Here is a 15,916-nt window from a genome sequence, read left to right on the forward strand (position 1 = left end):
TACGCTTACATAGATTTATCTCAGGATTTACTGATTTATTCATCTATTTTTCCTCTATATACAATTTGTGTTTATTTCCTTCCTCTCATAAGCAGGAATTACTTTGTTGTCGATCTTTCATTCATTTATGAGTCCAACAGGGATATACACAGCGTTATTTTCATCTTGTAGTTACACTACCGGGCCGCAAATAAGTCTTGAAACATAATTAACGTTTAATAATACTCATTAGAGAACATTATTTATTAATTGGATCACCTTCTACTTCAATCACACGCTCCACGCGTTCCTCGGAATGCATTGCAGACGTTGACAATGATTGCCACTCTTTCTCAACCTATTGATTTATGGACTGAATACTACTTAGACCTTGTATACAGGCCTTGTTTTCAATTTGCCACTAGATACTGGAATCAAGGGGATTCAGGTCGGGGTTCTGCAGTGGTAAGAAGAACTTTATTTTTTTTTGCCATCCAATCTTGCACGATGTTTGCTGTATGTGCAAGAGCCCCGTCCTATTGAAGGTAATACTCGGTTTTCTTTGATTGTCTTGCGATCTTGCGAAGCTCAGTAAGTACTTTGTTTGCCAAATCATCAATTTATCCTTGCTTGTCAATCGGTATCCAATGGGGAACCAAATTGGCTTCCTTATGAGATCTTCAGATAAATAATGCCGTGCATAATTACTAAGGCTGGATGTTTGGTGGTAGACACTTAACGGAGGTTACAATTGATTTCTCTAAAACATACCACCCGATCATTTTGCTTAATGTACGCAAGATTCAATGGAAATGTTTTCCCGTCCAAGAAGAACGGTTTCTGTGATACCTTAGGTCATTGTAAAGCGTTTTGCATTGTCATATATTTTTCTTTTTTTTTTGTTTAGTGAGAAAAGGTCCTTCGATATGTCAGAGAGACTTACTACCAGCTTGTTACGGCATTGGAATCGTGGAACGGCTCAACGACCGCTTCTTCACCAAGTGCATCATCTTCATCTTCTGATTTAAAAAAAAGCCATTTTTGTTGTTGTTTCAAGCTTTAATTGGATCGGCCTTCTACTTATATGACGATCACTGGTGTCTTCGCCATTGTTGACCTGAACTCTGACCCACCAAACAGTGGTTTTGCAGACATTAAGGGTCTTTCCATTATCAGAATTGCTAAATCCGGTGAAGACTAAACGAGCCACTTCTTGGCTTTTGGTTTTTTTGCTCAATTTTCATTAATATTTATCCTAGAGTCTTGGTAAATAAAAAATCCAAAATTTAAACAATCAGCTGTTATTTTCTGTTAGAGTAACTTTTGCGTAAAATTAACTAAAATATCTCATAAAAAAATTATTGTCATGTTTCAAAAGTTTCTTGACGGCCGGTATTTAGAGTGTTAAGATCAAATCGGTACATTTTTCAAAATATTTAAATTGTCACGGAAGCTATATTTTCTGCTGATTTACTTGAAAATTAGCTTTAATTTTATATATGAATGTTGAAAAAGAGCTCATTTGTTCTATCCAGATCAATCACGACCTGAATTTGGTCTAAAAGAAGAAGGAGTTCTTGATGAGGTAGTTCCTTGGCATGTTGGTCATTGTCTCCTTGATAGAGGCAATTTGAGAGTCCTTGATTGAGACAATCTGAGAGTCATTGATAACATGAGATGTTTGATTATTTATAGAAGTAATGTAGACTTAGACAAATTATCCATCAGATTCAGATCCATACTCCTGGGGGGTATATTTTCTTCGCAACGAAGTGATAGCGGTACTTATACAGTCACTTCACTGACCTGCCTGATACTTGACAATTTGCGTCATCTGTTGCAAAATTTTTGAAAGGTCCGATTAAAACGTCATGTGATATCTCCGATTTGAAATATACGGGTTGTTGTGGACAACAGAGAAGTTGTTTCATGGTACCCAAAACTTCAATAAAGTTTTTTGGTAGAACAACGTTTCTGCTAACAAAAAAAGAGACGACATCAGACACTTGCATCATAACCAAATCGCCAGATACTGCAAGTGCCTATTTTATCTTAACGCTCTATGTTTTCTTGAATGTTAATGACAGCTCTATAAAATAATATAAGAAACACTGCTCAGAATCTCAATCTAGATAAATACATATGAGCACAGAGTTTCAATATTAAAATATAATATGACTCATATCACTAACCATCATTTGTAAATATTAATAATAAGCCACATCATTAAATTTAAGAAAATTGTATATGTTATATATATATATATAGACGTATAATATTATTTTTGACCAAAGGACGTTATCCCACTATTACGGAAGGGTATTAATTTTGTTATATAATGTAGCCATTTATATTATTAGAAAGTAAAACAATAAAAACAAGCCTCCTATTTTTATAAAAAAAAAGAAGCTATCTAATGTATGTATGTAATAAAACATATTATAAGGGAAATCCATCAAATAGTATAACAAAATATACTACTCTTTTAAGAATATAATATAAAACCTTTTCTTATCCAATGATATGTGATTAATTGCGTTATTTATTACAATTTATGTTATATATACATACAAGGTGAGGAAACATAACTAAAAACGTTTTTTTTGTTTTGTAATAATATAACTAATTGAAAGTCCTGTTTTATTTAGTCCTGAAAATCATATAAGATAGGTACCGTCTCCCATTGCACATATGCTCAACTATGGTATTTTAATACAGGGTGATTATTTCATTTTTTGTTTCTTTCTAGAAAAACTTTTCAGAAAGAGGTTTTTAAAGGACCATTATTTTTTATACCAAAAGATGCAACGTTTACTGATTATTCCATCTTATTTTTCAACTATGGGTAGTTTGTTGATTATATAATTAGTAATTTGGAATTTTTCAATGTCTGATAAAGCGATAGTTTTCCTGAATAAATCCCATTCAAATTACACGATCGAAACAAATTGCAACTCATTTAGAAGTCTTGCACGACACTAAATCTGATATTTTATATTTTAGTACTCTAACATTATTATCTGGTGAGTTATTTAGTTTAAAAGAATTTCGTAAATTCTAAAATATTAAAATGAATTAAAAATTGTTTTTGTATATAAAAAATTTGTGTAATTTATTTCTATATGTGAGCTGTCTGGCTTAATTATCCCTAAAGCTATTCGCATTTAAAGAATTTAGCAAATTTTAAACTGAATTGATAAATTGTTTCGTGTATATTAGAAATTGACGAAATTAAATTATTTTCATCTATTGAACCAATAAAAATTGTGAAGTTAAATAAAAATTTGTTATAATTTATAAAAATAAACTTCCGTCAAAATCATTTTTTATGATATTTATTTTCGACGGAAAACACACTTTTATAACTACACCAACGCATGATAGTGACTTAATGTATTTCCTAGAAAACTTTAGAATCCCTTTTCTAGTAAAAAAACAAAGCCTAGCTAAAGACTATTATGCACTATAACTTGAAGATTTTCAATACTGTAATTGCGAAAAGAAGATAACACGAAGGTTACTCATTTAAAAACCATTAAATGTGAAGCTTTATATATATGACCAAATTCAACTCTTAACATTACTTATAAAGTATTTTCAATCTTCAAAATATTGAACAAAAATTGTTAAGTTTTGTTTCGTAGTTTAATTTTGATTTGGTTAATGCAACAAATGGTTCCACTTAACCAGTGGTTTTGTGTTATAAATTATAACAATTATCTCAATACCAGTGAATCACCCTATATTCTGTTGGCTGTTGAGTTATAAACGCTTTACAGTTACTGATAGCTGCACTATTTTTTTTCTTGACCCAGAGTTTGGGCGGTTTATTATCCTCGAAGCAAACATATAAAAGTAGTATTCACATAATCACAAACAATTAAACTTTTAAAATAACAAAAATACATAAGGGTTAAAATACGGAAATCCAGTGTTATTATATCAAAAATTAGATTATCCTCTAAAATAGATTGTTCATGGGCAATAAAACTTCAATACAGAGATTTTGATTTATTGTCAATCAATAATAGCTCTCGTTACGTCAGGCGACAAACAGATATCCCCCTTATCAATCATTCTCAAATATGTATCATTCTTCTATTTTGTGAATTAGGACACTTCCAGAATAAATTAATATAATCACCTTCTTTCTCCTCACACAGCCAGTAGAAACTTGTACCGTTATTTTTCAGAAATTTATTTGTGTACAACGAATTTGTAATGATCCCATAGTTACCCACCATTTGCAATGGGAAATCAGGGGCTACAATTGCTTTTTTAAATTCCCTTTGTAATTTTGTAAATTTCCCATCTCTTCCTGAACATTTTGATAGCCCTCAAAACAGATACGGTAGGTAAAGATAGGTCAAATCCACATTTTCTTACATCCAGGTCGATTCCAACCTTTTGACTTAAATACTTTGGTAAATTTCAGGTTTCGAATTTTATAACCATTTTACACAAAATTTCAGGATTAAGGTTACACTTTAACTTAATAATACTTATGCTGAATTAATAAATAACTGAATGATCATATTATTAGATCACATTTATTAGTTAGTATTATAACTAAGTATTTTGAAAGTAATATTGGACATGTCATTACTTTTAATGTATCTCACAACTTCTCCTCCAAAAGAAACATGAAAAGGCCCAAAATTAGTTGGTAGTAGGATAATTCTTCCAAACTATGAAACCATTATTGAATAATTGTTAATAACTGTTCAATTCTTAATAAGAACTTACTCGTATCCAACCAATTAATATTAATTCTAATTTATTAGAAGAAAAGAAAAAGAAACTTGGACAGCTAACAACCAAATCTACACATTGAAGTGCTTGTGGCCATGGCGTTACCTCACTAAAACAAAAAGTAGACTGTGTATTTTGCAGTCAGATGTCGATATGTTTGCTTCTTTTCTCCTAATCAATGTTATGCCCGTTGATTGGTTGAAATATAATTATCTTCTTTTAAATTGTGAATAATTCTAAACAATCATTGAGCAATAGTTCAATAGTTGAGAAAAATTTGCTACCTACCAACTGATTTTTTACCCTTTTTTCTGCTTCTTTTCGAGAGAAAAGTTGTGTGATTCAATAAAGATAGCGTCGTGTGAGATAACACCGTTTTGAATAACCACACAATGTAACTGTTTACGTAAATGCTGCTCCAATCACTAATCAAGATAAATAGAGGTTGCAAAATAGAAAAAAAAAATTATTAATAGGGTCAAGTATTGAGCAATAATTGTATAAGCTTTTGAACATACAAAAAATCCCTTAGATCTTTTTATGAGCGTAAAAGTTTGCGTACTTCAAGCCTGTTCAGTTTTTAGATTATTTCGGAGGATAAAAGTGTACTTATGCTGTAGGCATCTACTTCAGATCCGAGTTCAAGACCCGTCCTATCTTGTGATAGATGGAATTATATGGTTCTTGATTCCATTCTTCAATTAATTTTTAGTAAATGGTAAAATGCATTCACATTTCATTCGGAATATACACATTTCGTTTAAATGAGTATACCCTTATCAAAATGAGACCATCATTTTCTAACTCCTACAATGAGCTACACATATTAATTTTTGCTGATCGGAAATCTGCTTCTTGTTGGTTGGAACACCAAATAGTAAAAATGTTTAGCAATATTTTGGCCAAAAATACATAATATTTTTCAATTTATGTTATCTTTTTTTAATTTCTGAACTGGACAGTATAGAAAAGCATTATATTTCAAGTTTTTGTTGTTTTTTTTCAAAATGTGTTAATTGACTAATTTTATTGAGATATAACCTAGGATATTATATGTATTTAGGTAAATTTATTTTATCCCTAAAAGAAGTCCTACATTTTTTAGTAACAAAAATATAAACTTTTTATTAAATATATATTTTACTAAACCTTTCTCATCAATAAGCTTACAATAATTATAAATAGCGCGTACCAAAGTACAAAAGAAGAAAAAGTTTAAGTATATTTTCTTCATATTATCTTTATGTACATAAAAAGATTTTATTATTTTATCTAAATTTATAATTAAAATAAATGAAGAGCATGATGTAAGAAGATGGAAAAATATTTGTTGTGGTTTCAGTTTCTTTTAATAATTTTCTCAACATAAAAATAGAGCACCTTAACAGATCTCATGCGAAGTCAAGTTGAGGTCCTATTGTTGATATACAGGGTTGGGCAGCAAATATGGACTTTCAAGTCTACTGGGCTGCATGACTTCCGTCACAAGGTGGCATGCAGTCCTTGAGTAGGAGTATAATCCCGAGTCGTCCTTAATGCCTCTCTCGATTTTCCTAGCAGCCACTGAGAAGGAGTTGGCGAAGCGATTTATCGATTTGGCGGGGTCCTCCTTCACCATCTTCTCAAAGCATGACACAAACTCCAGATCCCTCTTTAAATTATGCCCTTCACTTCCTGACATCCTGCATAATTATTTTCCATTTTTTTTAGTTCTAGGCCAACTTGGACAGTAATCAACAATGTTGACGTCAAGTGAAAGCGATTTTTAAAACATTACGCCATAAATAAGTCCAATAAGCTTATAATTAAAATGTTGGCAATTATTTTAACTATATACTACGCACACGCTATTTTAAAGATAGCCGATTAAAAAGATTTTATTTCTATTTAGCTTGTTTATGTTAAAATTCTAAACTAAAGCGATCTACTAATTATATAATAGGTAGATTTCTAATGAAACCCTTTATGTTTAGAACATTTTTTTGTTTTTTTCTGTCGATTTGATGTAAATATAATCAAACCTGAACCCCGTTATGAAACTCTTGAAAATTAAACATATTTGACCATGTGAAAATACTGATTTTGGTAAAGATAAAGTATTTTTCTCAAATGTGTGAGCTTGTATTTTATTCATTGTCATTGCTAGCTTGCCATGTTCCTTCTTCAGCTTAATGAAGATTGAAGATACAAACTATGATTCATTTGCTAATTCGCTCCTTCTTATAATTTACTCATTGAACTAATTCTACTTTTTTTTTTCGTACGTAATATACAAACTCACTTTTTAAAATTGTTCAATAATTCGTTTTTTGGATTTCAATTTTTTGGATATTTTCGAATCTACAGCCCATACATTAAAAAAAATTGAAATACGGGGAATTAATCCTGTTTTATGTAAAACATCAACTTATTTGCAAAAAAATCAAACTTGCCCTCCAGAGTCCATGAATCTTGTCTGATCAGAATTAAATATAGCCTTTCTTACGTAACTCAAATTTTGAACATTTTTACCTATATGTCTAAAGTCTGTATCGGTCTCCATTTTCGAAATAAATATGTTTTATCATTGTTTTTCTAAGCAGGAAATACATCACACACAAATTAAATATTTTAATAATATAGGTTATACCTATTTTTATAGAAAGTAAATTAATTGGATATTTAATGAATGGTTTGCAATGGTTAAGAAAAAAAGGAATTTTTATAAATGCAAAAATCACAATTGAATGCTTATTGTATGTAAAAAAGCTGTATTATATAATTTATAATTTGTCTTGCAATTTTAGATTTTATAATTTGTGTCAAATAACACGGTATAAATACATTTTTTCCCCAATCTAGAGTGTTTATTTACTAAATATTAATCAAATAAGTATATTTTAAAATCAAATTTATTTTCTAATTTATATCATTTGTTAGTAGTTAGATTTTTAGATCCGGAAGTGAAGATAATGAAACAGTTACCTATTCAAATCCTATAAATGCAACTTTTCTTCACTTTTAAAAAGCCGTGGGACATCAAACTCTAAATTTGAAGTAATTTCTAGCATTACCAATTGTTTTAGGCACTTTGCCTAAAGAATAATTTAAAGTTGTAAAAATTCAAAAGAAAAATTTAAGGTCAAAATTGAAAATCATGGATTACTGTATTTTCATAACAAAAAAAAAAGTTATAATTTAACTTTTTTTCGTAAATAACCAATACCTTTCTATTTATACAAATATTACATTTGCTTATAATTGCAATGGTTTACGATATATCTCAAATAAAAAAAGTCATCAAAATGCAATTTTTTTCATTTTTACGGCCTTATAACTCAGAGTTGGACTAAGTAACAGATACAATATTTAATTTATAAGCTGTTCTACCATCAATAAGACCACATATCAAATTTTTATGACAAATTCGTGTTTTTAAACATATACAACAGACCAGTATAGTGAAGAATGTTACAATTTATAGTCTAAAACTCAATTTAGACATTCTTAAGTACAATAGCTGAATCATTTTTGTAGGACCTAAGCAAAACAGTTCTACCAACAGTAGGTTTTGTTGAAAAAGTTATAAATAACGAAGGAAAATGTCTTAATTTATATTATAAAACATATGTTGGTTTGAAAAATTTTCTCTAAAAAAGAACCATATATCTATTATTTAATATTGAAAAACTAGTTGTAGTTAAGCTCATTTAACAAATAAGTTAATACAATCTTTTTTTAAGTATGTTACTCCTATTAAACTCTAATCATATCCACAAGTTAATACCTAAGGGGACAAAGCCTAGAAACATTGCATATTTAGAGATGACAACTTATTTGGATGGTAGTTGGGCATTGTGTGGCAGACGTCTTTATAAATATACAGCTCGTGTGAAAGAATTCCCCTATTATAAAAATAGATTGCACAGGGATTCCGATTAAAAAATAGTAAAAATGGTTGAGCACTTGCTTTTTCTTTTTTCTTTTACCTTATTTGATCAGCAATATGTGACTTTCTATAAAAGAAGAATTCTCACCTTTCTTTCAGATAAATTGTGGTTCAAATGCATTATAAAATATATAATTATTTTTTTAACATAAATATGATATTTTCCATTCTCTAATACTATTTCAAATGTAGAAGATTCACTTATATATTGTAGTAATTCTTTTTCTTCCCTAAAATCCTGAAACAAGTAGCTGATATTAATACTACTCTTAATTAAATAATACCCTTTGTCTTTTTCTCCTCGCGTTCTTGCACAAATCCAATCACTAACAATGGATAATATTAACCGTACCAAAAAAAAGTACAAATGGACAACGCGCTCGGGAGAAATAGCTCAATGTATGTAAATTCCCACCTTGGTCGTTCCAAGATAAAGAAATTTACTAAATGTATATGGACTTCAAATGACAATTCCTAGGTTAGATGAAGTAAATGTAATAATATAATGCTAACTGATAATTAATCTAAGCAACTACATTTAACCTATTAAAGAAACATGAAAAGTGAACTTTTTTTCTTGGGGTTTTAATGTTTATTTGATTTTTACTTTTATACGCCACAGCACCAAAAAAAATTACTTAAAGTGACAAGCAACATTTGTTCTTCCTTATGTATATAATGTAATTATTTTTAGTTGTAAGTTTACTGCATCCTTTACATCTGACATCATCATCAAATAAACATGAACGTATCATTATTTTATAAGGAAACATTGTAGATCTAAACATTTTGTAGCTAAATAAATACCTTTTTACGACTTTAATTTAATTATTTTACAATCGGAAAAATATGTTTTGTAAATCTAAATTTTCGCTCTCAAGTCACTCCATTAAGTCAAACTACGTTTGATACTCGTACATGAGCTTTGAAGAACCAAATTTGAAAAACATCATGCATGCAGTAATCAGTGGATCAATATACAAAGAAGACAATTTTTACTCTTACTTATAATGTAAGTAGACTTTCTATTGTTGCATACTTAATTGCAAAAAAAAACTAAAGTGATTTTTTAAAGACACAAAAAATCTTTTTTTTTGTTAAATAAAGTAGATATACATCACGAAAAAATTTGTTTTTTTGATTCTTTAAAATGACACACAAGTGTTTGGAGTGACAATAGAAACTAAATCGAATAACAAACTAAAAATGTTCCTCAAATTTAGACCAAATGTTTAATCAAGCGAAAAAAAATAAACGTAATTATACATTCATTGGTTGCAATTTTATTTTGCCCTCAGATCTCTTTGTATTTGCATTTTCGTTGCTCCATACCTTTTTTTTCAAAATATCTTAATTAATCCTATTACTTATTAGTACAGTAGCCCTTATTAGGATAGTCAAAAAAATGTTTAGTTTGCCCTTCAAACGTTGAAAAAAAAGATACTTTTTTGTTCCTCATGACTTTGATTTATTATTATGAATATCATAATGTTTTATGTATAGAAAAGATATGTCTGAGGTTAATTTTATTGATAATCTTAAAAAAATATAATTTTAATACTTCGATAAAGATATATTTCTTTATATGTGTTATAAAATTCGTAAAAAGATTTTAACAAAAACTATTTTATCAATTTAGTTACAAGAGGCATCTCATGTTACTGCAGTTTTAAATACTATAATCAAAAGGTTTCTTTCTTTATTTTTTTTAAATTAAGAAAATAGTTTAAAATTGAATGATTGATTATTTACTAACTTAATACAAAAAAGTGATTGATGGACTTACTTGGATTTTTTTAATATTTTAACTTTCTTTTGTATAATGATTTTTTAGGTACTCATATTTTTCAAATTTAACGAAAGGTTTATGATTTTGATAATGAGGAAATGAAAATAAGCTCTTTTATATTGTTTATAATGTAGAAATGAATTTAAAAAAATATCAGGAATGTAGTATGTCTTTTTTATTTTATTTGTTTACCCTCTTGAACAATTATTGCCATGTGCCTACATACATTTCTACAATATGATATGCCCATTTTGCACATATGGAAAAGTTAGGTACAACTTTATTGGTTTTATGGGTCAAACTAGTCTGACTCAACCCAAATTTCAGAGTAAGCTTTTTGAAATTGCACCAATTTTTAATTCTTGCATATCATTAGAATTAATAGCACTAATTGTAGCTATCTACCATCATTAGTAGTGGAGTTATGTACGTTCAAAGAATTTCGCAAATTTCAAATTCTTAAAATGAATTTATTAATTTTTTTATTTTAGAAATTGAAGCAATTAGCTGTTATTTATTAATTGCATTAAAAAACTTTTGAGTAGAACGACAATTTGATTAAACTGATTAAAATATTCTGTAAAATCAATTTTGGCAATATTTATTTTCTACGACAAACGCACGTTCCTCATTACTCTAACGTATCATAGGGACTGAATGTAGAATGAAAGAGAAACTGCGGCCACCCTACATCTATTTCTACAGTTTCATTGGCACACATTATCAAAAAATGAAGTTATGTTGCTGCACCCTGTATAAGAGTTGATTTAATATAGAAAATTTGTATGTTTATAATGACCGTAATCGTTTTTAACATTATACAAATTTGATCAAGTATAACTCTTGATTATGCTTTAATAGTTTTAAATAGACTGTAGAATTTAAAAAAAAATAAAAGTCAACAATATTTTTAATTGGATTATTTATTAAATATACTTTTATACGCAGGAAATTATTCTAAAATTTGTATTGTGTACAAATTGGAAATTTTTATAAGCTGTACATAGGTTGCTTCTTATATAGCTCAAAGAAACTATGTAATGTAAGTTCCATCCATTGTATCCTGTTGATAGATTTGTATTTAAAAATATCAACTTAATAATAAAGTTTCAACATTACCAAGTGATTAAAGTATTTTTTAGTGATTTGAAATATTCTTTCCATATAGCCTTATTTTGATAATTTGTCAGATTACATAGGATCCAATGTGAACAAATCTTCTTTGGAGCAAAGTTTTCAAGCAATATCCTGTAGATACTAATCATACTTATCTCCAAAGATGCCTCGATCTCTCAGTAAGTCATATGACGACCTTGTTTTAGTAGCTCATGCACAACATCGATGTATTCAGGTAAAACAACTGATTTTGGACGACCTGAACAAAATTCGTCCTGAAGCGGGCCTCGGCCTCGCTTGAGTTCTTAATACCATTTTTTTATTGAATTGTAGGATTTTGCATGATTGCCATAATAGGAATGAATTTATTTTGACAGCCTGCGTCGAAAGATACGAAAAGTGATTGAACGAAAGGGCTCACGAGTCAACTCCATTTTTTTATTGGAAATAATATTTCAAGTCACTTTAAAATACTCAAATAACGTGCAAATATCAAAACATTATAATAAAGTTGATACTTGAAAATACCAAGCTTTCAACTGGATATTACAGATGGAGCATACAATACATAATTTCTTGTAGGGCTAAAATATAAGTAGCAGCGTACTCAATTGGTAAATTAAGAAGAAGATTTTATAACTTAAGTTTCATACGTTTTCTTTAATAAAATAAAATAAAAGGGATTTTGATTTCCAATTCCATATCAAGTAATGCTATAATTTCGTAATGATCAATTAATATTATTTATTTGTCAAATAAATATTTACATGTAATCATTAATTTTTGGGAATGACAACTTTATAAAACCTCGTCCAATATTTTTCAAATATTAATTTTTATCAATATAGTCTAAATTTATTCAATTAACTTATAAACATATAATGGATTCAATTATTGAATTATATTTATCAAAACCTCTTTAAATAATTGATTTATAATTCACTTTTCAACAGCAAAAATGGTACAGAAACAGCATATGCTCACCTTGGTAGAGTTTAAACCCATGATTCAAAATATGGGCTAAACATCAATAACTCGAGTAATAATTATGATAGAGACGTTTTAAAAATGATTATGCATTTTTTAAATACTTGGCTTTGAAATATATTTAAATAATGTATCCCTACCTTCAATACTAACTAATTAAAAAAAAGCTTTGACTCTTAAAAGTGGGAAAAATAAAAGATGACGATTTTTTGAAAGCCTTGAGACTAAAAGAAAAAATAAATCCATGTCTATAATTAAGTGATCATACTTTATTACGTTAAATAAATGCTGTTCTTGTGCTTTTAAAAAATGTGATTTTGTTGGATAGTGTAATGTTTATCCATTTTTTTTTTTTTTTGCAAAATTTAATATTTACGTCTTCGTTAAATTCACCCCATCCTTTGTATCGCCAGTTGTTTTCGGCCCTACGAAAGTGTTGTCATTATTTTTTATTAGAAGTGATTAGCTTAATCTAAAATATATGTTAGATTTATTTTCCGAGGTAGTGACTTAGAATTTGTTTGCACAGACTGGAAATACGAATTGGACTTGCAGTATAAAAACTTTTTTCCACCTCTACCTATTTTATACGCTTGGTCAGGGTTTTCACACGCTAATTGGAAAAATCAGTTATACTGCTATAATGAAATTTATTAGCTTGAAGATATATTATAAAGGGTCGCCCATTAAAATTGGAGCATCTTTGATCTCATCCATATCCTGAACAAATGTATTGTATATTTTTTAGTATTATTTAACGGCATAGATAGTAATATAATATTAATTGCTAATATGAATTACATAGGCCTTCATGACTGCCTCAATTATTCAACGGGTAATCCAATTTATTTCATTAATTTAGCATTAACAGTCCCAGATTTGTTAATATTAATTTTATAGTAAAACTACGGTTTTAACATTAATAGATATTTTGTATGTACACCGTTTTTATGAAAAAAGAGAGCATTGCATGGCTTTCTAATTGTCTCTGCGTTGTACTTCTTCAGGAATATACGCTATATGAAAAATTTTCAAAAATGAACTATTCCATGTGGACCATTTGAAACCGTTTGTATTTTTGACGCTGTATCATATTTCAACTTTTACATGTAAATATTTGTATAAATTTATGATGTACAATCGGTCTTAATTTTCCATTTGAAATGATTAAATACTGAGAAATCGGTTGTCGCCAATGTTAGCACTGGAGCAGAATTATTTCCGAAGTTATTTGTTTTCAAAGAATTTTGAAAATTTCAAATTAGAAAATACAAATCAATGATTGATTGCGTTTCTTAATCTTGGCAACTGACTAAAAAAATTTTAAAAAAACAAAAATTGATTTGTTGAGAGACCTAACCTGTTTTATTTTGGTAAAATACTCGGTTGTGATGCACTCATCCATCAAAGTTAGTTCTAATAGTAGTCTACGACCCTGTATCTCATTTTGAATATTTATATAATATTATAATGTTTATATTTATGAAAAAATGTATAACTATAAAGTAATCAATGAATACTAAATATCCGTCAAAAGATAAATAACCATGTAAAAAAAATTCTGATTTTGTTTTTATCCAATAGAGGATAATTTGGCTACATATTTAAATTTTCCAACTTGCATTGAAAAAATCCCGATTTTTATTTTTATTTCCTCTTCAAAATATAATGCGGAGTTTCAAAAAATATAAAATGCATTCGATGATCGGCCGTTTCAGGGAAAGTCATTAAGAGTGTTTGTTGTTAATTTTATTTTTTTGTATCTAATGTAGTGTGGATAATTTTTCCATTATTGACATTGAATGAAAGTTTTTGGTGCGATATTTAAAAGAATTGTATAGATAAATTATAACAGAATAAAAATTTGAAAGTTGCAAATATTAAATATTTGGGAGAAATGATTTTTTTTTTTTTCGTCCCATAATATTGAAGCAAGAAATGATATACTTAAAGAATCAATAGATGCAATAAAAATGTTTTTTTGTTCTTCAAAGGATAAAGTTGCATTATAAGACTGTCCATGCATTCGAAAATATCATCTTTATTATGGAAAAATAATCATACGTCTTATATAAATAATAGTGTTTGATGAACTAAAAATGATCAATCCGAATAGAAAGCAGTTTTATTGATACATTTAGCGAAAAGTTTACATTCAATTATAGCAACTTTTTAATTATAATTAAAAACCTTCGCTAAGTCATGAAATTATATTCACATCATTTTTTTTTTCTCTTTTTTCAGTCGAGTCTTAGATTTGTCTTCTTATATAAGGTCCATTATTTTAATTAACTTTTCTTTCTCATATTTGTTTACTAATTTCCAACCAAAGCAGTCCTTACATGAGAATCGTCCCCCCCCCAATACACCAATACACCATAAGAGAGACAAATTCAAAGTGTCATCCACATAATAAGTCCTTCTATCTACTTTTATTATCCTCCACCAAGCCTTAGTTGTCTGAATATCTCAAAAAAAAATGCAGATCCCTCTTTTCTACTCCAAAAATATATTCTATGTGTCACTTTTCTTAATTTAGCAAAGTTATTTCCTTGTTATTAGAAGGTTGCGATAATTGAATTTCAACTTTCTGCTGTAGGTTTTACCAATTTCAAGATAGAAAGAGAATGTATGATATGCTGGCAAACTTAAACAGTTTTTATTCCCATTTTTTGCGTTATGTGAGTACATCAATGTCCAAGAAGAAAAATGCAGAAAAGAAGAAAGAGAGGGATTTGCACATTTTTACTCCCATACATACAGTATTTCTGAATGTAGTTATACTGTATTGATGCATTGTAGTTACAAGAAAATGGCGTAGTGTCTTACATAATAAGGTGCAGTCTCTCCGGGTTCATCCCTCAGTCCCCGTATTGACCTCCTCAAATCCCTTGCACCTGATACTCCATAAGAGACAACCTCACAAACTGCTCTACAAAGATTTTTATTCTACTATTATAATAATATATTCTTCCCTTCATCTTGCGATGTTATTTCTTTATTATTAAATGGTTGCTTTAGGTAAATTTTAACTTTCCACTTATTTGGTTTGTAATTACGAGATTAAAAGAGAAAGTATGACCTGCGGACAAATTTATAATATCTAGCCGGGCTATTTTTTAATACGTATAATGGAGGCTAAAAAATTTAAAAAATGGGTCCTCAAGATGTTACCGTTTTTTAATACTTCAACCTTTTTACATTGCCTTCTGTGCCATATATTTTTACAATAATATTATAACAATTATTTTAAGAAAAACAATTTTCAAATAAATATATGTAAAAAATTTGGAAAGATAGCACCATTTAAAAACTGAACATTTAGGTAGTTTTTATCGTAATTAGTCACAGGTAGTAAAGTAAGT

At 28.6% G+C, this 15,916-nt stretch overlaps 1 protein-coding gene across 6 annotated transcripts in view; it reads left to right on the top strand.

Annotated features, from left to right (window-relative positions):
- The window catches only part of LOC121128236 (uncharacterized), a 389,803-nt gene that overhangs the window by 212,137 nt on the left and 161,750 nt on the right, over positions 1-15,916 (top strand). The gene's annotated exons all lie outside the window — the stretch shown is intronic.

Source organism: Lepeophtheirus salmonis, chromosome 13 (assembly GCF_016086655.4).
Source record: "Lepeophtheirus salmonis chromosome 13, UVic_Lsal_1.4, whole genome shotgun sequence".
NCBI lineage: Eukaryota > Metazoa > Arthropoda > Copepoda > Siphonostomatoida > Caligidae > Lepeophtheirus > Lepeophtheirus salmonis.